The sequence below is a fragment of the Dreissena polymorpha genome, chromosome 1 (genome assembly GCF_020536995.1).
Source record: "Dreissena polymorpha isolate Duluth1 chromosome 1, UMN_Dpol_1.0, whole genome shotgun sequence".
Taxonomy (NCBI): domain Eukaryota; kingdom Metazoa; phylum Mollusca; class Bivalvia; order Myida; family Dreissenidae; genus Dreissena; species Dreissena polymorpha.
In genome coordinates, this window is record NC_068355.1 from 192,312,769 (window position 1) to 192,337,073 (window position 24,305).

The window sequence follows — 24,305 nt, forward strand, 5'->3', positions numbered from 1 at the left end:
TTACCACTGCATTGGTATTTCTCTTTAGCCGCTGACTTTTGTCTCCGGCATGCCCGGAAGTTCCGCGAGCATCTCTGACGCCACTTTCACACAGACGTTGCTCGGGAAATTCAATACTGCCTTGCTATATGAGCTAGCTTTTATAACGACGCGGTACCGGGTTCGATCCCCGACCACCATGGGGATCGAACCCGGGACCTCCCGGTTCCAAATCAGGCAGACACTCTACCGCGTCGCTATAAAAGCTAGCTCATAAAGCAAGGCAGTATAAGTTCTCCTTATACCGAACCCTGCTACTTTAAGAGAGTTATTTCGCTTTGTCATGTTATGGGGCAGCCTATAACTGCATCAATATTGAAGGCTTGATAAGTTATTTATAAATAGAGGCATTTAGCAATAGAGCAGAGCTTTGATTCTGGCAATTCTTTCAAATTAAACATCGACATTCGTGACATTTCACAGATAACGTTTTATATAATATGTAATTGTTTCCTCACGAATATCCCAAGCTTGGTTAAATCGCGGCCGCAACTGAGTCTTTTCAAATTTCCTTGTAAACGGCCATCTAATCTGACAGTTTCTTCTTTTGCTGTGTCTAACAATACAGTATGACGTCATTAATGTGTACAATATGACGTAATATATGTGTACAATATGACATCATGTATGTGTTCAGTATGAGTCATGTTAACGTCATATATGTGAACAGTGTGGATCAGCTTGACGTTATTTTTTGGTACATTATGAGTCATGTCATATATGTGTATAGTATGATGTCATATACTTGTTTAAAAGAGTTTGAAGTTTGGATCGAAAGCACCGTAACTCAAGCGTCTATCGACTTCAACGACCAGACTGTTACGCTGCCGTTAACGATAAAATGTACTGACGGATACGTCACGAATGATATCACGGGAACTTTTAACATCAATATTGTCGACGAGGTTTGTATAAAACTGTTTTAAAAAGAAAATTTTTCATATGTATATCTATTTATGCATACCTTTCAATACCAACTCTATAAAAACAACAACAACATTTCATGGGCGCTGCGTAATTTAACATAAATGGATTTTAAACTAACATAACAGACGTGACGTGTAAAGGTGTCAAAGGTCAAGGACACAATTCATGTTTTTGAAAGTTGGACCAATGTAGGTTTGTAAAAGGAGCAATTTCGGAAACGTTTCGGAGCACAGTATCCGCGACATGAATTAAGAAATGAAAAGTAAAAGGCATGAATTAATATGTATGAAATTTCTGTTAAGATTTTTAATGGACTTATTGACAGATTTTTGTATTAACGTAAAATATCATTAAATTGAATAAATAACAAAACTATAAGGTCTTGAACTGTTTAAAAACATAAACACAAGGAAGAGATCAAATAAGATCGTGCCGTAAGGATCGAACATAAAGGAAACACTGACTCTGTACTCCAAAAACACGAATACTTGTGAAACTATATGTATAACGTAGTTTAAACCATATGTCGGTGAAACATTGTTTTGCTTCGACTAAAAGCGATATAAACGCTTTGTAATTTTTGTATCAATAAACAAACATATACTTTAACTTTTTTAATCAAGTTGGGAGATATATCTTGTATCGCTAAACAAACATATACTTTAACTATTTTAATCAAGTTGGGAGATATATCTTGTATCAATAAACAAACATATACTTTAACTATTTTAATCAAGTTCGCAGATATATCTTGTATCAATAAACAAACATATACTTTAACTATTTTAATCAAGTTCGGAGATATATCTTGTATCAATAAACAAACATATACTTTAACTATTTTAATCAAGTTGGGAGATATATCTTGTATCAATAACAAACATATACTTTAACTATTTTAATCAAGTTCGCAGATATATCTTGTATCAATAAACAAACATATACTTTAACTATTGTAATCAAGTTCGGAGATATATCTTGTATCAATAAACAAACATATACTTTAACTATTTTAATCAAGTTCGGAGATATATCTTGTATCAATAAACAAACATATACTTTAACTATTTTAATCAAGTTCGGAGATATATCTTGTATCAATAAACAAACATATACTTTAACTATTTTAATCAAGTTTGGAGATATATCTTGTATCAATAAACAAACATATACTTTAACTATTTTAATCAAGTTGGGAGATATATCTTGCCTGTTTGAAGAGTATGCAAACGAATTTTTTGAATCAATGCTTTTTTAATTTGTTTATTTTTTCATTTTATTTTTAAATCTTCATTTCGCCACTTTGAAAAAAATCATTTAATAAATCTATATGAACAATAACCATATTATCTTTCAAAATCATCAACAAATATCATGACTTTCAAACAATCGTCATTTTGTCAGAAGATATATTTTAACGTAAAAAAAGGAATTTCACAAGGATGTCCACTTTCCCTTCTATTTATTATATGCATCGTTCTGGGAAACTGGACTAAATGCTTGTTTGTGAAGTCTTTTCCCAGATTAGACTGTGCAATTCGCACAAGCTAAAAGGGACGCTACTTACTGCCTAAACATAATTCGCGTTAAGAAGAGAAATAATGTAATCATCTCTGATATGTAAGTGCGGACAGCACAGGCTAATATGTGACGACAATTGACGCGGATGCTTTAAACCCTGTTTTCCCAGAGCAAGGCTCGTATACGTATTGCCCATTAAATTACAGTTAATTGTTTAACTACAGCCCCCAGTGATTACCTTACTACCCTCTACCGGAAGTTCCATCAACGATGGTTTGCAGGCGGCCGCGGCGACCATCCATACGTTCAACGTCACCGACAGCGACGACGTTGTCACGTGCTCCATACGAGCGCCGGAATCCACCTTTTTTGAAGTGGTAGCCGCAACTAGCCATGGTTCATGGTTTCACAATTACCCCCCACCTTTTAATCGCTTTTTATTAACAGAGTTGTCTAATTTAAATTTTCGGCATTAAATTTCTTGTGGTATAAAAAACGACATGAAAATGAGCAGCTTTTTAATTTCCAAACAAAAACATAAGTCGGACTCTGGAATCGTATATTCGTAACCAAACCACGAAATCAACGATAATTCATGAGTTTCCTTGGCATGCGCGTTGTGTAAAAATGACGTCTCTATCAAAAAAGGTGGCAAAAATACCCGAGCGGTTTATGAAAAACAAGATTTTCGTTTTTTTAGTAGCATAATATTTGTTGCCATTGCTCTAGATGATTCCAATCGGGTTAGATATCGATATTTATTAAAGGTTTCGTTATAAAATCGGAATTTGACCTTTAATAATGATTTTACAGTAATTGCTAGTTAACAGAAACGTCGATCAGAGCCGCCGTTGTGTTTTCTATAGTCATTTGTCTAGTGATGTAAAGTTGCTTGGATTGCCATGTCAGTATGCAATAATATGCTCTCTTTTCCTACTGAAATATCAGCCAAACGTTTTTAACACAGATTCAAACAGTTCGTTAAATTCGTGATAACTATATATGATGCGTATAATATTCACAAACAATGTCTGTAATGAAAATGAAATAAAACCACTTTTCTTTTCAGCGTTCAGTATCCGCGTGAAAGCAGGAGTGACGTTGGCTGCAGCTGTCAGTCCGTACGTCATGATCGTTGATTGCACAGATGCCGTAACCGCCGTCAGTTCAACGTTTACCCAGCCAGTCCTTGATAAGGTACGTAATGCTGTTGTGGTATCGAAAACAAAATTGAGTATCCATTGATGTTTGTATAAAATTTAAGAGAATTACATAAGAATTACAAAACTGAAACATATTTGAAAATTGGTTAAACTTTAGTGAAGTTATGACAATTTGAACATTTAAAAAAAATATTGTTTTTTCTCCGCGAAATCTTCAAAAATACAATACAAATATCTTACATTGCTGAGCATGTTTTTTCCAGCTGAAAATATGATAGTCCTTAAACATGTTATGAAGATTTACAAACATTTCATGCGTAACACTGTCAGGAGGGGAGGAGCTATATTTTAAATTAACAGGACCTAGTTGTTCTCAGGCCTCAATAAAATGAAACTATGATTTATATTAGCCACCATATACAGAGCAGGTAATCACGTGATAGTCAAGATGACTACGTCCATGCCAAGACAGTTATTTTTTGGCGTCTTATACCCTTTATTACATTAATTATTTTTTAAATGACGCTCACTATTCAGCCATATCAGTAAAATGTTTTGCGTTTCATATTAAAATTCGCTTTATATCTTGACTTTACTACCCGCCGATTTCCTTAGTGGAGCTGTAATTAGGTCATCCCGCTAAGTTTTATGTTTGAGCCGAGATCTAGGAAAATGTGATTTAATGCATGTGCGTAAAGTTTCGTCACATATAAGCCTTTGCCGTCCGCACATGCTTATCGGGCACTACATTTTCGCCCCAAAATGGAATTTTGCTCAGAAGACACGGCATTTTTAAAGAAGATTACAATAAAGGCGGAAAGCGTCTTCCTTGATTAGCCTTGTACGACACTCTGCGCACATGCGTTAAGTGGATTTTCCCAGAGCGTGATTCATGTGTTGCATTTAGGGTTTTATGCTTTCCAGTGGTTTATAGAGAAATATCAGTCAATTAAAAATGACAATGCACTGTTTAAAACAGTGAAAGTAACAGTGAAATAGCGTTATTGTTTATATGTCGTGATGCCATTATTTTAGAGTAATTCTCCAGGTTAAATACCAAAAAAGTCATTTGTAAGCATAAAATAAAATTTAATTGCTTTGCTGGAAAATCGATTTAAATTCACTCGTGATCATAGATTTGTTTATGTGATCAAGCCTGAATTAAAATCCATATTCTACCAGATCCACCAAATATCCTCTATTTCTTTTATTCCGAGTAGCCGCCGACATTTGTATCTGGGATTCCTGGGAATTCCCCTGACGTCTCAGACGACAACGTGATTGCGACGTCACTGGGAAAGTTCACAACTACGGACCCTGATACCACGTGTTCTGTGACGTTACCTGTGACAACCGTTTATGAGATCAGAAAAGTGGCGTCACTGACCGATCCCCAGAAACCGGGTAACAATTTAAAAAAAAATAAATGGGCCGCGCTCTATGAGAAAGGGGTTTAATGCATGTGTGGAAAGTTTCATCCCATATTAGCCTGTGCAGAATGTATCAGGAACGACACTTATCGCTTTTATGATATTTTTCGTTTAAAAAAAGTCTCTTCTTAGCAAAAATTCCAGTTTAGGCGGAAAGCGTTTGCCGGATTAGCCTATGCGGACTGCACAGGCTTATCTGGGAAGAAACTTTGCGCACATTAAACCCCATTTTCACAGAGCGGTTCGCTTAATGTTTTTTTAAGGGAGGCGCCGTTACAAACATACCACATAAGTAAACATACCACATAAGTACACATACCACATAAGTAAACATAACACATATGTAAACATAAAGCATAAGTTAACATAACACATAACTAAAAATAACACATAAGTAAACATGACACATAGGTAAACATAGCACATACGAGCTTCGTTCTTGGAAAACGGGGCTTAATGCATCTTCGTAAAAGGTCGTCTCAGATAAGCCTGTGCATTCCGCGTACGCTCAGACGACATTTTCCGCTTTGAAATATTATTGCATGAAGGCTGAAATCTAGAACCATAGTTTTACAGAGTTTGAAGTGTGGATCAGTAACGCCGTTACCCAGGCGTCTATCGACTTCAATGACCCGCCTGTTTCCCTTACATTAACAATCAAGTGCACTGACAGGAACGTTCTTAATGACATCACGGGGACGTTTAACGTCAACATTGTCGACTCAGTAAGTTGCGTTCACGTTATTATAGGGTATGGGAATCCTGATGAATTGCTTGGAAAGCACTAAACTATTTGTATGAATTTAAAAACTCTTTGAAAAACGACCAGCCCTGATGGTTTAAAATGCACTTTCAAAAACTGCTGTACATCGTTATATATGTTTATTTAAACAGTGACACTTCGACTCGATTGTTTTTCACTTGAACCCATGCAAGCAATTGCGCGTAAGCCTGCCGGCACACCTTTTATGTTGTTTGCGTTGGAGTTTAACAACGTTGTGTTTGAAAAAATGAGCCTCGCTCTGAGAAGACCGGGTTAAATGCATGGGATTTTCAAAGTGTCATTCCATATTAGCATAGGCGGAAAGTGTCGTTCCTGATTGCTTGGGAAGCTCCGGCTTTCCCAGATGTTTGTTTCATATATTGGGCATGTGGTCTTTGAATATTAATAACAATTATTGACTTGACGTGTAATTTTGTCTCGCTTAAAATTCAGCGAAAACCCGTGTCGAATGTCAACTAGTAACAGAAAATATTCCAAAGTGATGACGTAATATCCTGTGAAATGATTATATTATTTGACTTCAGCCGCCGGTTTTCACCGCACTGTCTGCGACCGGAACTAACATTTTCGACGGTCTTAAGCACGCCACCGAGACCCTTCACACGTTCAGCGTCACCGATAGCGACGACGCCGTTAACTGCTCTGCAAGAGTGCCGGAAAACGCCCTTTTTGAAGTGATTGCCGGTGTCGCATCAAGTAATAAACTGGAAAAAATAACAAAAAATTAAGCCTCGTTCTTGGGAAACTGGTTTGAATGCATATGCGCTGAATGTCGTCCCTGAAAACTGTATTTAATGCATATGCGCTGAATGTCGTCCCTGAAAACTGTGTTTAATGCATATGCGCTGAATGTCGTCCCTGAGCGGACCCAGGCCAACAAAGGAACGACACTTTTCGCTTTTATAGGTTGTTTTTGTTTTTATGAAGTCGATTCTACACGACAATCCAGCTTAAGTGGAACATGTCGTCCCTGATTAGCCTGTGTCGACTGCACATGATAATCTGGACGACACTACGCAGTTGCATTAAGTCTAGTTTTCGACGAACGAGGCTCATGAAGTTTAAGTTTTATATGATACTAATGTTTCATTGGCTAAGTTAGTTCACGTCGAGGCGCCATTTTCTACTGTATGATATCACAGTAGCGTTTTTAATCATATCGTTATGTTGATATTAAAGTTGCCTGATATGATTTTTATATCCGGTTAGTTACTAGTAGGCGTTGTTTTATAATCAATATTATAATACTAGGGATCAACTTTTTAGTCATCTGTTTCAATAAAAAGGTAAAAACGATTCAAATTTAACAAAAAACAACAACAATTTGATACTAAGATGTAATATATTTTAAGCACACATGCCATGAAAAAAAAACGTACCATACAAATGTAAAGCGCAAGTGTTAATGACGTTATGAATACATATATATTCTACCTAAAAAATCAACGTTCTAGCGATTATATTTTATTATCTGTTTAAAATGTGTTCATGGATGTATGATACACAGAAAAATAGGCTATTGTCCTATTGTTTTATAAAATATTATACTTGGCTCGAATATCCAAAGATAATATTATTATTTAAGCCTGATCTGATATATATTGCAATGCAAAAGGGCAGTAATAAATTATTATCTATGCTTCTAGTAAACATTAGTTCTTGTAGGTAACCGTTAAATGACGTCATAAATGTTAACAAGATGACGTCATCAAATGCATTATACAGTACAGCTAATTGTCCGCTTAGTGCTTTAAGGGTCTTTACTTGGATTTCTGCATCAGCGCTAATAACTAACATTTATAGAGATAATTGCCAAAAAAAGAGTGTCAAATAATCAGAACATTTATGGATTAAGTGAGTTTAAATCAAGAACATCGGTTAAAAAACCCACAAATATGTTTGCTGTTAAATACGTGCAAACGTCGATCAGTCTTCTAAAAACCGAAGAACAAAATAAAATAAAAGCAATCATATGCTTTCTTATAATAAATCTGTTATTCAATGTTTAATTTAAATAGAAGATATTTGTTGGATTCGGTGGATTATCGATTTTAATTCACGAGTGATCATAGAAAATAATATTTTCACGAGTGGCGCAGCCACGAGTGTGCGCCACTCGTGAAAAAAATATAATTTCTATGGTCACAAGTGAAGTAAAATCGATATTCCTCCGAATCCAACAAATTTTCTTTTTATTTTATGCTTTTTATAAAAGTTTATATACATTGTTAAAGAGTTTAACTAATGAATTTTGCTGGGATAATGACGTCATTTTGTAAAAAAATGACGTCATTTCGCAGTAAACAGTGAAAATTATCGATAGTTTTCACTGTTAATTTTCACTGTTTGAAACAGTGAAATTATAGGTTTAACGCACTGATATTTCTCTATAAACCACCGGAAAGCATAAAATAAATGTTGTTTCTTGTCGATGCAGTAGGATTATTTTACGCAATTTTCTTAGATTAAAACATTTTTAACACTGCGTGTGGACGTGCGCTTGGAAAACGGGGTTAAATGCATATTGTAAAAGTGTCTTCCCAGATTAGCCCGCCATTTTGCCTAAACTTTTGTAACTAAGGTGTCGACCCTGATAAGCTTGTTTGGACTGCACATGCTAATATAGGACGACACTTTACGCACATGCATTAAGCCCCGTTATCCCAGGGCGAGGCTCGTGTCAATATAACACATCGCTTGCACGTTTTCAGGGTTTACAATTAGAGTAAATGCGGGGGTAACGCTAAGAGCAGCGAACGGACCTTACGTCATCAACGTCGACTGCTCAGATGGCGACAATGACGTCACTGCGATGTTCACACAAACAGTGATTGATACGGTAGGTTGTCTAACATGCGCACATTAACTGGATTAGCCGTAAACCGATCAAACATTCCGGCATATACGCCTTCAATAATAGATGTTCCAGTAAATGTGGTTACACCGAAACCAAACGATACCAAACAGTCATCCCAGCTAATGTGCCTTCAATAATAGATATTCAAATGAATGTAGTTATACTAGACCCAAATGATAACAAAACAAAAAATCATATATATAAACTATACATTTGTCACCAAAAACAAATTTAAGGATGAGTAAATCGAAATGGTTTTGTTTCTTTGTCCAGGTTTTTTTCTGCGTGCAGCTTTTCTTCCTTTTTTCTTGCATTTCTCTGCATTTTTTTCAAGAAATGTATATGAGGATTACACGAATATATAACTACCAATTGTACTTTTGTTCATTACATGCTATATTCTATTGTAGTATGTATTGGTACTGTTATGATATATTAATAAATAGTATAATTCCGTGTATGTTTATATGAATTTCTGAATAAAAGGTTTTAAAAAATCATCCCGCCTTTGTGGTTATTCCGGAACAAAATGTGAACCGGGAGTCATCGCGGTACAAGAGTCCTCAATAATAGATATTCACATAAATGCGCTTATATTAACCAAACGAAAACCCCAAAAGGACGCCTGGCCGTTAAATTGATTTTTTTATTGTCCTTCTGTTTTGGCAGCCGCCGAGTTTTGTATCCGGGATCCCCGGAATTTCCCCTAACGTCTCTGACTCCACTGTCACACAGATGTTACTCGGGAAGTTTACAACTACCGACCCGGATACGGCGTGTTCTGTGACGTCACCATCCACCACCGTGTATGATATCAGAAATGTGACGTCACCGGTGAATGTTTCTCAACCAGGTGAATAATCATTAGAAACATTAGTGCTCTGTGTTTTGCATGTGAACTTTTTTCTCTTTTTTTGCACAACTAAAATGATAAGAATAAAGTTTCCTCGTAGCGGAGTATGAAGAATGTCGGTCTGCTCACGAACAATCTCAAATCCCAGATAAACAGATAATCACTTGATAGTAAAAGTTACGACGTTCATAATCCCAGCTATAACAGAGGGGGTAATCACTTGAAAGTAAAAGTGGCGACGTTCATAATCCCAGCTATAACAGAGGGGGTAATCACTTGATAGTAAAAGTGGCGACGTTCATAATCCCAGCTATAACAGAGGGGGTAATCACTTGATAGTAAAAGTGACGACGTTCTTGTCGAGACACTTATTTTTTGCCGCTATGGACTTCGCCATCTTGACTATCACGCGTAATTGGAAAAATAATGACAGATTTTGTAACGCTTTTTTTTCTCGAGAATGCGCAAAAACTTATCAAAAAAGCGTTTTTCTTCTCATATTTTCTTCAGCAAGCCTAACAAAGTGGTAACGCTTCATCTTTTGCTTCCAGAGGTCTCTTTATTTAATCTCGGGGAAAGCAATACACGGTTATAAACCATTTTGCAATTGTAAATGAAATTTATTTTAAAATCCATTTCCTCGTAGGACCCAGTTCTAACGTCGTTTCCTATGACGTCATATCAGTTCCTAGAAGACACTTCCGTTTCCGCTCTGGAGCTAAACTCATTGAGCCTTAAAGATTCTGATGACGTCATATCTGCTTGATGTCATCTGTCAAATCTGAAAATCAACGTCAAAGGTCAAACGTTATAAAAATAAAAATATAAATATATAGTAAATAAATAAATAAATAAATAAATAAATAATTAAAAGTAAATAAATATAAAGATATAAAGATTGGCAAACAATCGATGAATGTTTTTTATTTGTTTGTTTTTTTCCAGCAATCTTCGTTTGAACACTGCAAAAGAAATTAAACAAGATGGTTTCACTACCCTGCGGGTGTTTGCTTTTTTCAACATTCAGTGTCGGTCTTATTTCGTTAAAGCAGGCATGAAAACGTGATACAATTTATATAAACAATCGCTTGTTTTTTTCCCTTCTTTTAGCGTTTCAGATTTGGTACAAGGGACGCCCGCGAGCGTCCTTGAACTATGACGTCACGCCCGTTCATAAAATCGGGATTTTTTGCGACGACGGCAAAGTCTTTAGCGCGAGATATTATTACGCAGTGGATCTGGAAAACAACGTAAGTAATCCAAGACGAAGAACAGCCCAACTGTATGTCTGTCATGGATTATACTTGGTATACTAACAAAGAGGAAATTACGCCCCTCCCATTTTCCACCATTGGTCAAAGGTAATTTCACTGTAACTTAAAATAAAACAAAGCCTAATAGTGTTTTTATAAATTAAAAAAAGTACGACAGGAATTATCGAGTAAAGAAAACGTCGCGCTATATGCATGTCGGTCAATCTGTATCCAACCATATTCATCTGCCATATTCAACCGTCATGTTAAATGTTCAGTATTACTGTCTCCTCACAAATATCATAATTACACAACAATATTCGAATCTGAAACAATTTATTATAATCTTGTCAATTTCCCAAAACGTAAAAAGGTCCCTTTAAACCCCGTTTTCTAATCGAACCAGCTCATTTCATTAAATGTGTCTTGTTCTGAGAAAATCGGGCTTAATCAAGTTAATCTATGTGCGTAAAGTGTCGTCACAGATTGGCCTGTGCAGTCCGCACAGGCTAATCAGGGACGACACTTAACGCCTTAACTGGATTTTTGAGTAGCAACTGCAGAAAGTAGCCTTTGCGGACTGCACAGGCTAATCTTGGACGACACTTTACGCACATGATTTAAGCCCAGTTTTCTCAGAACAAGACTCAAATAATTAGTGTCTGTTTCTCTTTCAGCCTCCGGTGTTTGTTAACCTTCCTGCGGTTACTTTACGTCAATAGCGGAGTCAGTGACGTCTAAAAGATTGCTATATTCTCTCACAGTATCGGACCTAGGCGGTATGTGTAACATTGTGATTTTTAATTTCACAAACCATTTGCCTGATGTGGAAATATAGATTTATTTATTGTCGAAATATGTAATATGCTATAAACTCGGGTTTATTTAAGAATTTTAATAATTGCTTGGATAAAACTATTAATATATGTATGATGAAGTCATTGTTTACACGACGCCACAGCTTGTGGTTTAGGGTTTCTCAACCTCCACGCAGAGATTTGACTGGAACCATCATAGCTGGTTCAAACCCTTGCCTTCATAACCGACCACGTGATGAAAGCCTAGCCACGTGGTACAATAGTTTTACCGTTGTTATATTTACTTTTTTTAATTAAGGCATTTTTTTTTTATTAACCTAAACTTAAACACTATTTTCAAAATATAAATGAAAATAATATAATTTTTCAAAGTATAATACTATAAAAACACCTACCAAATCTGGTAGGATTATCTTGTTATGTCAGAGACGGTATGTTAGAGCAAGGAACGACAACTCTGCGTGGAGATTAAGTGTTTCTATTCCTCTTTGAATATACGTATCTTAATTCAATCTTAAAGGGATATTTTTACAATTTGGTAAATTGACAAAATTGCAAAAAGTTGTTTCAGATTCGCAAATTTTCGGTTAAGTTATGATATTTGTGAGGAAACAGTATTACTGAACATTTGCCATGGTCTAATATAGCCATTATATGCATCTTTTGACGATTTAAAAACCTAAAAATTATAAAGCGCGAAACGATTGAGTAATTTGTTGTTGTCGTTTAAATTTGTGAAACTACGAATATTGCTTATATAACGTATAAAATACGCATGTAATGTATGCTTGGCAGGATAGGTAAGTTTGCTAATACGTTTTTACTTCAGGAATTCGGGGGTCACTGGTTCGAGCCCTGCTGCGTGCTACTTTTTTGTTTAATCCTTTTTTAATTTTTATTTTTGATTTTTTACTGGAGCTTTTAAAGGGATCTTTTCACGCTTTGGTAAATTGACAAAATTGAAAAAAGTTGTTTCAGATTCGCAAATTTTCGTTTTAGTTATGATATTTGTGAGGAAAAAGTAATACTGAACATTTACCATGGTCTAATATAGCCATTATATGCATCTTTTGACGATTTTAAAACCTAAAAATTATAAAGCGTTGCAACGCGAAACGATTGAATAATTTGGAGAGTTCTGTTTTTGTCGTCAAGTTTTGTGAAACTACGAAGATTGCTTATATAAGGTATAAAATACGTCTACTAAGTGTACTCGGCGGAATAGCTCAGTAGGCTAAAGCGTTTTTACTTCAGGACTCTGGCAGGACTCCAGGGGTCACTGGTTCGAAACCTGGTCCGGGCAATGTTCTTTTCCTTTTTTTAATTTTATTCTTGATTTTTTACTGGAGCTTTTACGATCCAATGTTTACATTTATCGATATAAAGCATTTAATGAATAAGTTAAAAAATGCCAAAATCTGTGAAAAGGCACCTTTAAAATTTCATGTTTACATTTATCAATATAAAGTATTTGATTACAAACTTCAAAATATGCCAAAATCTGTGAAAAGGCCCCTTTAACACTACACACATTTGATCAAAATGAGTATCGTATTTTTACATATAATTATTAGTCGCCCGCATGGTCCATTTTGCCCCGCATTAATTTTTAAAGCAGAGTTTTTATTTCTATTCGTTTCATTTTGGTAAACCCTACATATTTTACGACACATAATGTTTATTGTTCTTTAAACTGTTATTAATGCAAAATGACACCATCTAATAAGCTGTATGCGCTTGGTAGATGATCAGCAAATACTTACACAATGACTTTTGTTATTTTGCACCTTACGCTCACCTCTAATATCGCAAATTAAATACCACTGTACTTGTATTGCGCTCGATCGCTCACAAGTTTCGGAAGACTATTCCGTCGATCAATTGCTCAATGTATTGTTACTAAACCCAATGCGTTCTATGTTTCTAGCAAAAGTGTGATATTTTTATTTTTTTAATTACACTTTCTTCGGATTGTTTTCGTCAAATTAAGTTGTATCAAAATGTTGTTTATGTGTAAAAAGATAATTGCGTCAATAGAAAATCACACTTTGTCAACAAAACGTAACGCTACGAAGGTGGATTTCTTCTTTTTTTGTACTCAAAGGGTAAAACTATGTCGTTTTAATATAAAAAATTACGTCTAAGATCTTCTTTATGTTTATTTCAAGTTCCACCATGTTACTTGAGCGATACTGCGTTTGCCGCGGGCATTCTACCCTTGGAGCAAAGTACTGTGACACCGCAAAATACTCGTACGTTACGTCACCATTTACGTCATTGATTATATATATATATATATATATATATATATATATATATATATATATATATATATATATATATATATATATATATATATATATATATATATATATATATATATATAGGGTATTTGTTGGATTTGGGAAATATCGATTTTAATTCACGAGTGATCAATAAAAATATTGTTTTCTATGATCATGAGTGAATAAAAATCAATTTTCACAGAATGCAACGAATTTTCTTTTTACTTTATGCAATTTGCAAATTATTATATTTGTAAAATAACACACACGCTATTTGTAAAAAAAATAGTTCCGGTAAAACAATATAAATGTCACTTTAATGATAGCGTGTGTTGATCTTATCACTTTGATTTCAAAAGTTCCGGAGCCGTGAACGCCGAGAACACGTGCGGCGACTCCGTGTCCACCGTCAGAGAGACGCTGATTGTGAATATCATCAATACGGTACGTCAAGGGCCTCTTTTTCATCGCTCTAGAGAAACAGAAGTGTGCATGTTAAAGCCTTTTAAAGTTTGTCATATGCTAGGTTTAAGTTCTAAGTAAGGTGAGATGTTAATTGCATTCTCATTGGTGAATATTTTAACTGAGATGTGGCTATATTGCAAGGAAGTAATGTTTGTCAATAAATGCTATTTAATAAATGTTTCTATGAATTGAACGCGGTTGCACTATTCGTAAATAATAATTATTCAAATAAAAATTATCGACCAGAACCAACTCATATCTTTTATATGTATCTCGCTCTGGGAAAACGGGGTCATCTCTGAACGAAAATCCACCTTATGAAGAAAGTTTCGTCACAGATTAGCCTGTGCGGACTGCACATGCGTATCTGGGATGACGTTTTACAATTTTTCCGTAGGCACCGGTGATTACTAATCCTGGGGGCTCTAGCGACGTCGCCGAGGACGTCAGCGGAACGTTGACGTTAAAGACGTTGGATTTTGTTACTTTGGAGTAGTCTGATGCCACCTGCTCATTGACGAGCGCTGACGGAGGACCATTCGCCGTCACTGGTTAGTTCATGATCTCTCGTATTAGTGTAGAATTCCCCCAAACAAACTAGACTTACCTTAAGTTGACGTTTGGTTGGAATTCTGTGTAGTCATATGACAACTGGAGGGATCAAATGAGATGTGCACGAGCAGATCGATATATTGTCAGTCTTCAACACGATTTCAATAAAGTTATGTCCATATCAAATGAATACAGATGAAAATTTTAAACTCTCACCAAATAAAATAAAGGGTGGTGAGGGAGGGCATTTGATCCCTCCAGTTGTCATATGACTACACAGAATTCCAACCAAACGTCAACTTAAGGTAAGTCTAGTTTGTTTGGGGGAATTCTATTACGTCATACAACTTCCGTGCTCAAATGAGACTTCAACACTGAAGGACATGACTTTTTTGAGCTACGATATAAATATGGGCCAATATTTAAAGAAAACCTTTAAATATTACCTTATAATACTGTGTATCTATTGCAGCACAGCAGATTGAAAATCTTCACAGTTCTCTATTGGCTTCTCATAATACTGGGCAAATGTTCTGTCACTTGACCACCCAGCAACTTTTAGAATCTCCGCCAATGGTAAACCACTCTGCTTAGCTTTAGAAGTTGTAGCACAACGAGCACTATGCGTTTTAAACTTATTTACATCAATCCCAGCTTTACTCATCATGAATTTGACCCATCTAGCAATAGTAGTAGGTCCAACAGAGTTATAAGGCTTAATATAACTGATAAACAAATTCATATTTACTCCACGTAATATCCTTGTACGTGAAATATATTCTTCAAGTGTAGTGTACACACATATAGCATTATCTAAATTGTATTTCTTTAGCATAACTTTACCCTTACGACATTGCTTCAATAACCCACTATAGTATACAACAAAGAATGAATCTTCTTGTTTCATTCCGTCCAAAGTTAATAAACTAACTGAATGTGAACGACTTGCTTGAGTGAGCACAATAAGAGTTACTAATTTGCAACATAACATCTTCAAAGTCAAAGATGAAACTGGTGTCAACGTCTTCAAATAACGCAGAAGAATGGCCACATCCCAGGTCTCTGTATATTTAACACGTCTTGGCCGTAAATTGAAAACTCCTGTCATATATCTGACAACTAATGGATGTGAACCAACAGAATGTCCATCTACTAACTTACACAAATTTGACAATGCACTACGAGCAGTGTTCAATGTTTCATAGCTATATTTTTGTTTGTATAAATAAGTAAGAAATTCTATTACTGATTCAATAGTCGTTTGAAAAATATCACTTTTCCTTTCGCAACAGAAGAGAACCCATTTCTTGATGTAACACTGATATTGCTTCTTAGTGGATTTTCTCCAAGAAGCCATGAGAATTTCGACAGATTCTTCCGATAAAGCTCGGCTTTTGAAGGAATTCCTGATATATGACATACCATCAAATGCAACTTGTTCACCAGAGGATGTACCTTTTTGGTTCCTGGAACATTCAAAGTATGTTTCTTCACCTTCAAGATGAGAGGATCCTGTATCAACATCTCGAGGATTGGAGTAAACCAATTCTGCGTTACCCAAAGAGGTGCCACCAGGACCATCTCCGCAGCATCCGCCCGTACTTTCTGTACTAGGCGTCCCAGCAAACTGAAAGGTGGAAATGCATATATCAGCATATTTGACCAGTTTAATGCAAATGCATCCACAAAAGCTGCATCAGGATCAGGTTTCCAGGAGACATATCTGTCAAGTTGCTTGTTGAGCCTGGAGGCAAATAAGTCAATTTCAGGCATTCCAAAGCATTCGATTATCTCATTAAATAACATCGTATTTAACATCCACTCTGTATTATCTTGAAATTCTCTAGAAAACTTATCTGCAGAATTATCAACACCAGGAATATGGGTGGCAGACAACCAGATATTTTTCTGACAACACCATGACCAAATATCATTTGCCAAGGCATTCAAATGTTCTATTCTACCTCCCATATTATTGAGATATGTCACTGCACATTTATTGTCTGATCTTACTTGTACATGACAATTTTCGATAGATTTGCAAAATGACCTTAGTGCATGTGAAACAGCTAACAATTCCAGGTAGTTGATGTGATTTTGGTACTCAAGGTCTCTCCATCTACCTCCTATTTCATTTTGCTCACAAACAGCTCCCCAACCATCATTTGAAGCATCACAAGTGATTACTAAACTTGGATTTGCATGAATGAGTCTCCTTTTTTGGTGACCAAGATTATCAATCCACCATTGGAGCTCATTTTTAATGCCCTTACAGACATTCATCCACGAATCAAAATCACCCTTCATGTTTTGTAAAGATAGTATTTTTTGTCTCTCAATTACTCTATAATGAAGAGGAGCAAACTCAACAGCAGAAAACGTTGAGACCATGAGACCCAAAACCCTAGCAACATGTCGAATTTTTGCGAAAGTCATGTTTTGCAATTCTGAACATGCTTTGACAATGTTTGCAACTTTTTCTTTGGGTAAAGTTACTGTCATGCTTACAGAATCAATTAGATTCCCAAGAAATATTATTTGCTGTGTAGGGACCAAAACAGATTTCTGTTCATGTGTAATGAAACCTACATCAGTTATCAACCTGACAGTATCTTTAACATTTCTTTCACAATCTTGCATTGTGTGTGCTAAAATTATCGAGTCATCTATGAACCCAGAAATTGTGATACCAAGCCTGCGCAAAGATGCGAAAACGGGCTTAAGCAGGCGAGTAAAACTTATTGGCGCCGATGAAATACCATTTGGAAGGCATTCAAACTGGTAGATTTTGCTCTTAAAGATGAAGCGCAATTTTACTTTATGTTCCGGTGCAATAGGCACTGAATAATATGCATGCCTTAGATCTACTGATGCAAAATAACAGCCAGGAGTGACTAGTTTGAGAACAGATTCAAGGTTATCCATTTTAAAATGGTAGTACTCGATAAATTGATTTAAATCTTTTAAATTCAATATCAGTCTACATGTACCATCCTTTTTCGGAACAGTGAAAATTGGAGAAATGAACTCGTTAGGGTCATGTTCAACTTGGGTAATAACTTTCATTGATAATAACTCTTGTATTTCATGATCAATTTGATCACTTGCATTTGAAGAAAATCTGTTTGCTTGACAAAATGTCTTAACTGGGTTTACATTATCAATGAACTTGATGTGAAAATGCTCCACCATATCCAAAATGGATTTATCACTAGTTATTTTTCTCCAATTTGCAACAAAATATTTCAATCTACCAGCTTCAAAGGTACTAACCTTGTCTATTTCCTCGGTGCCAATTCTCGGCCGTTTTTTTGAAAAGCCAGCATCACCACGGCCTCGACCACGAAATCGGCCTCGACCTCTAAACCCCGATCTGTATGGATGGGGACGACGGAAGTCACGTCCTCTGCCAAATTGCTGCCCAATGCGGCCAATTTTGTTGAGATCGTTTATCTCACGAACATTCCTATTAACGTCATTGTCATCACCATACAAAAAATCTGTACATGGCAATGATGGAGAGGCAAGATAATGGTATTTGGGGTCCAAACTGCTTTTGTGAAGCTCTTTTCTTCTTATGTTAATGTTTCTGTAGGTCTGGCCTAAAAGGGCTATAGCATTGGTTGAAAGATCAATGGCCTTACTACATGCAACTGATGGGTTTTCTGTGGAATTGGCTAATATGTCAACAGATTTGGTAATGTTAGATGCTGCTTTCACCAAAAGTTCTTGAACACTTTGCATTTTATTATCATCATATTGAACCTGAGATCGCAGCAGACGCCATATCCCTTGATTAACACGAGTTTTAACAAGAGCATCACAATTTTCAGGCCGATGCACCTGTTTCAAAAGCTCATTCATTTTATCATCAGACAGTTCGTTCCTGAAAGAACTATTCACAAATTTTGCTAGATCATCATTGACCTTTTTATCAACAGGGTCAGAATTACTAAAACGTTCCATAAGGTTCCGAAAAACCGGATTGGGACTTACACTTTCTTGATCAATTTCATCAAAAGACTGTCCATCGTCATCATAGAACTGGTCCTCTGAATGGTCATCGTAATATTGAGTAGATTCAAGTTTCTCAATACGTTCTGACTTTTCATATTTTCATTGAGCTCTTGCAAAATAGAGAGAACTTCACGAGTGAGTTCAGGCTCCTTAGACATAGAACTTGTGGACGTAGAACACTGACCTTTGTTAGAAACAGTTTTAGGTGTGTCCTCAGACACCGAAGAGGTCTTATTTGCGACCAAAACCGACTTACTGGGTGGTTTTTTACTGTTCTGGACTTCTTTGTCCGCCATGACGTGTTAAATATACAGAGACCTAAGAAAAAATGTGCCGGATATCGTAAACCGGTCTCTAACACGTGTTTAGACTGGTAAAAATTTCCGTAGAAATTTTTTACAAAAAACAAGTTTCTTTTTATTTTTTCCGAAGAAAAATAACGAAATTCAGTAAAATTAGTTATGAATGACAAAATAATTCCAATAATTGCTACTAATAGCAATAAAACTGACATGTGCGATATCGAAGTATAAACCGCGAACGAACTAATTCGTTACGGAAATCGATCACGCCAAAGCGTCTGTACTCAACGAGTAGCTAAATCCCACTGACAATATATCGATCTGCTCGTGCACATCTCATTTGAGCACGGAAGTTGTATGACGTAATAGAATCATTATTTTTTGTAGGGTATTAATTTTCTTTGATTTCTTGGGTCGATCGATTCACGAATTTAACACAAACACATTTGAAAATAAACGACGCGTTTTCCTCATGCGTTTCCCAAATTCATTATTCCATGAATTGCGCTTTTATGGTATTTATTTGTTTTGTTTAAAGGAAGCCTCTTTATCAAAAATCCAGTTCAGGTGATCAGTGTCGTCCCTGATAAGCCTGTGGGAACTGCATAGGCTGATCTGAGATGACGCTTTAGCACGTGCATTAAGTCCAGTTTTCGCAGAAAGAGACGTATATAAGCTCACGCACAAACGTCTTTCAGGCAACCAAATCGTAAAGACGGCTGGAGCTCTGGACTTTGAGACAAAGGCAACGTATAATCTTGACGTCACGTGCACTGACGACCTTCTTCAAACCACGGATACTTACGTCGTCAAAGTCCAAAACGTCGTGAGTAACGTTGATATTAACGTATTGAGTAACGTTGATATTTACGTGTTGAGTAAATCTTGATATTTACGTCGTGAATAGCGTTGATATTTACGTCGTGAATAACGTTGATATTTACGTCGTAAGAAACGTTGATATTTACGTCGCGATTAACGTTGATTTGTACATCCTCACGAGAGCGTCTTTCTGATAAAATTGGTTTTAATGCATGCGCATTAAGTGTCGTTCAAGATTAGACAGTGCCTGTGCACGAAACGACACTTCAAGCAAATGCATTTACCCATTTATGCCTAGTGGACTCTCCCATCCTTCTAAATTGGATCAATTTATTTCCAAAAATAGGGACGTCGAGTATATTTATTTCTATATTTAGAATATTTCTTACAGAAATTCCTTTAAGCAAACAGCGCAGACCCAAGCGGCGTCTCATCTGGGTCTACGCTGTTTGCCAATGCCTTTTTAAAGACTCTAGGCATAAATGGGTTTAGTCAAGTTCCAAACGAAACCCAATGTATACTGTATCATTTAAGGGTCCAAAGACAACGAGTTTGCCGACGGCGTCTACTCTGGACGAGTGGCAGACTGCGGAAAAGCTACTCACGACGTTGACGTTAGCGGAGGACGCGGCTGACTGGGTTTAAACGTCACCGACGTATAACGAGTTTAACGTCAAATACGAGCCCGCCACAAAAGTTTTAAAACAGTATATACCTATTTATTTTGGCTCTACTGTATAAAACACCTCAGGCTTAATTAAACGCTATTGAGTTTGTTTTCTGCGTAACTTGGTGTCTCTGAGACTGGGGATCAAAAGAAAGCTTCCGCAGTGGTATTCGAACCCATGACCTCTCAGTCGCTAAGCGGACACAATATCCATTACGCCACGTCCATCTATACATACAGGATAGGCTTACATTTTTCTTCTATCTTTAGAAACATTGATGAACATAATTTCAGTATAAACAGTATTTTTATGTCATCAGTTTACGTTATAAGTATTACCTTTCAGTAATTATCATATTCTTGCATCTAGTGACGTCATTCATGTTTTCTTGAGAATGTCCCATATTTATGACGTCTTTACGACTGCACGATTTCTTTCAGTATGGGTGATCTACTACGTCAGCGAGGCGGTTGCGGGGCGGTCGCTTAGCTACGACACGAACCCCTTTTACAACCTGCACATTGAGTACAGCGACGCCGCGGGGGTCAAAGGGGCGGAGAAGATTTTCACCGTCCATATTAACGATAACAAAGCACCGACGAGCGACAACCTTAGCAGTTAGCCGAACAGCATATGCTTTATTAAGGACGCCTTGCGAGAATTCTTCAGCGTTATTTAGATACTTTAAAAATAAATTCTAGTTTTACTTATGTAGTATTGTATCAACTTTGATCCATCTTTGTATTGCGCATTATGTCTTTTTGTTTGCCAAACGACGTTACTTTACTGTATTACGTTGACGTCACTTCTTGTGTTTATGCTTCGAATCATACTATTGATGACAGCTATGGCCGAAACATGATATATGTTTAAGATAAAAAAAACAAAACGTGTTTGTTAAAATTAAAACGTGTTTATGAAATTTATTGATTTAATATAATTCCTTTAGTATCCCGATATAACGTCTTACGGTTTGTTTTAATTAATATCGTTTAAACAGTTTTGTGTGCCTTATACGATATGGTAATCACGTGACAAAAAAGATGGTGACGTCCATGCCGAGACAGGTATTTTTCGCCGTTTTATACGCTTTAATACTTGTATTAATTGTTTAAATGCCGCTCACTTTCCTACCATATCAGCAAGAGGGCAGGAGCTGTAATTTTGTGACCCGCTAAGACATTTCACAGCGTAAAGTCGATGTATAGCGCGAATATTAATACGTTATTCACGCTGATCCATTTATTGCCGATATGGCTGGAAAGTGAGGGACATTTTAACAATTAACAAACGTAATAAATGGTATACTACGGAATCCGGATAATGCCATCTACTAGTATAATATCGCCCTTCTTTCAGCAAAGGTACACTAGACACACAAAGTGATACACGATATTTTGCGCGACAGTCTCGGTGACGCACGATATATTTAACACGATATATCGCGTTTGTGTAGGTAGTCCAAAAGGCAATATATCGTGTTAAATATATCGTGCGTCGCCGCGACTGTCGCGAAAAATATCGTACGTTGCCGCGACTGGCGCGAAAAATATGGTGCGTTACCGAGACTGTCGCGACAAAATATCGTGCGTCGCCGCGACTGTCGCGAAAAATATCGTGATTCGCTTCGTGTGTCGTGTTCAAAGGGCGACACTTGACACACGAAGCAATACACGATAGTTTGCGCGGCAGTCGCGGCGACGCACAATATTTTTACTGTTCAAAGGATTCCGTAGTATACGACATCGTAAACTACATGTCAAGGCATTAACGTCGCCATCATGTTTGTCACGTGATTATCCCATCTGCCTATATGACTAACATTTTATGTTTGAGCAAGCAAAAGATGTTAGAATTTCTTATAACAAATTCTTTCTGAAATTTTCCATATCAAACACATAAGATTTACCCAATGAGCTTTTTTATTTTTACCATGAGATTTCCTGTTTTACATAGTTTTACAGACATTGTATTTAATTATCCTCGCTCTAGGAGAACGTGTCTCAATGCATGTGCGTTTAGTGCTTTCCCGGAAAAGCCTGTGCAGTCCGCACAGCTTTATAATGGACGACACTTTGCGCTGGCACCGGATTTAAAGTTCTTCAAACGAAAAACACAATAACAGCGGAAAGTGTCGTCCTTGATTAGCCTGTTCGGAGGACTAGTTTTATAGAATCAACCTTATTTTGGATCACGATGCCATTGAGTTGCTTTAAGAATCTTCAAACTGTTTTATTGAGTCTTCAAACGATTTTACCTGTCGTCATAGGGTTGCCTATTACAAAACTTAGCCTCGTCGCAAAAGACTTCAGCGCTACCGACACCGTGTTTACCGCTACCGGAAGTGACGTGGAAAACGATAACGTCATCTACAGTATGCTGTCCTGTACCCCGAATGCCACGTGCCCATTCATCATGTCTCCGAGTAGGTTGTTCAGTAAGCATTTTACGCGGAGTGAATCATTTACGCGGTAACGAAGTGTATAAAGGTTTCCGCCCTGTTATGGAAACGCCCCATAGTTGATCTAAGAGTGTGCTTTAGATTTAATAACCATAATAATTGTTCGATTCAAAAATTAGCTTTTGGGGAATACGAGTTAAAATAAATGCACTGAATAATGTATCACAAAAAGCCATTCACTGTAAAAGTATTTTATTTTTTTTTAATGATTCCGTGGGTTGACCAATTTATTTTCGTCAGCACACAATTTCGTCATAAAAATGACTATTTCGTTAGCACATAAATTCTGTATTTTTTTAATTTGAAAAAATGCGTTCAACACAGCGACGCAATTTTTTTTTCCCAAATCCAAAATCTACGATGTAAAGTGTCCATAAAAAGGTAATTTATTGAAGTATACACGAATTTTCAATTACAACGGCGGTACTCTATAGTCTCCGTCTACTGAATTTGCTTAAATTGCTTTCTTTATTTTTTTGTGGTTCGGTAAAATTTGAGAATGTATTGTACTAATATTTATTATATTGCGTACAACTATCTTCATTTTCATATCTTAAAAACAGATGGTATTTGCCGCATAAATCTTCAAATAATTAATGATAGCTTGTGTACAAGCATAATCTATTGCGCAATTCTAGATGGAACCATAGTAACGAACGCGGATCTTTATTCGTACCCTAACAACTCGTTCCAACTCTCGGTTGTGGCAACAGACAAGTATAACAAGAATCCGACTCCGTACACCGTCATTGTAGAAATAACTGGTCAGTACATTGAGACAACTAGGTAAGTGTTGGATAAATTAATTTAGCGAGGATAACAAAACCGAAACCACAAACATTGGCGACGTAAATGCTAACGTATCCGTTTTAGACACAGTTACCGGATATATTCTAGTTTTGTCAATGTTTCTCTGCCTTTGAAAAAAAAAACAGATGGAAAAATAAAACCAAAACACGAACACCCACAACTGACGAAAGGAAACAAATCAAATCGACGACAATATTTGTACTTGTGTTCGCTGTTTATGTCATGGTATTTAATTTTGTCAATGCATGTGAAATGTACCATTTAATGTCGAGATTCGT

The 24,305-nt window shown here is 36.4% G+C and overlaps 2 long non-coding RNA genes across 2 annotated transcripts; both read left to right on the forward strand.

Moving 5' to 3' along the window:
• The first annotated feature begins 2,374 nt into the window (after positions 1 to 2,374).
• Positions 2,375 to 5,019, forward strand: LOC127864383 (uncharacterized). Its single transcript, XR_008041837.1, has 3 exons — positions 2,375 to 2,864; positions 3,557 to 3,684; positions 4,871 to 5,019. It is a non-coding gene; the product is annotated as an uncharacterized LOC127864383 (long non-coding RNA).
• Positions 5,020 to 14,275: 9,256 nt separating this feature from the next.
• LOC127864382 (uncharacterized) lies at positions 14,276 to 23,175 on the forward strand. The gene is made up of 6 exons (XR_008041836.1): positions 14,276 to 14,374; positions 14,793 to 14,946; positions 19,965 to 20,092; positions 20,623 to 20,795; positions 21,197 to 21,373; positions 23,026 to 23,175. It is a non-coding gene; the product is annotated as an uncharacterized LOC127864382 (long non-coding RNA).
• Positions 23,176 to 24,305: the final 1,130 nt, after the last annotated feature.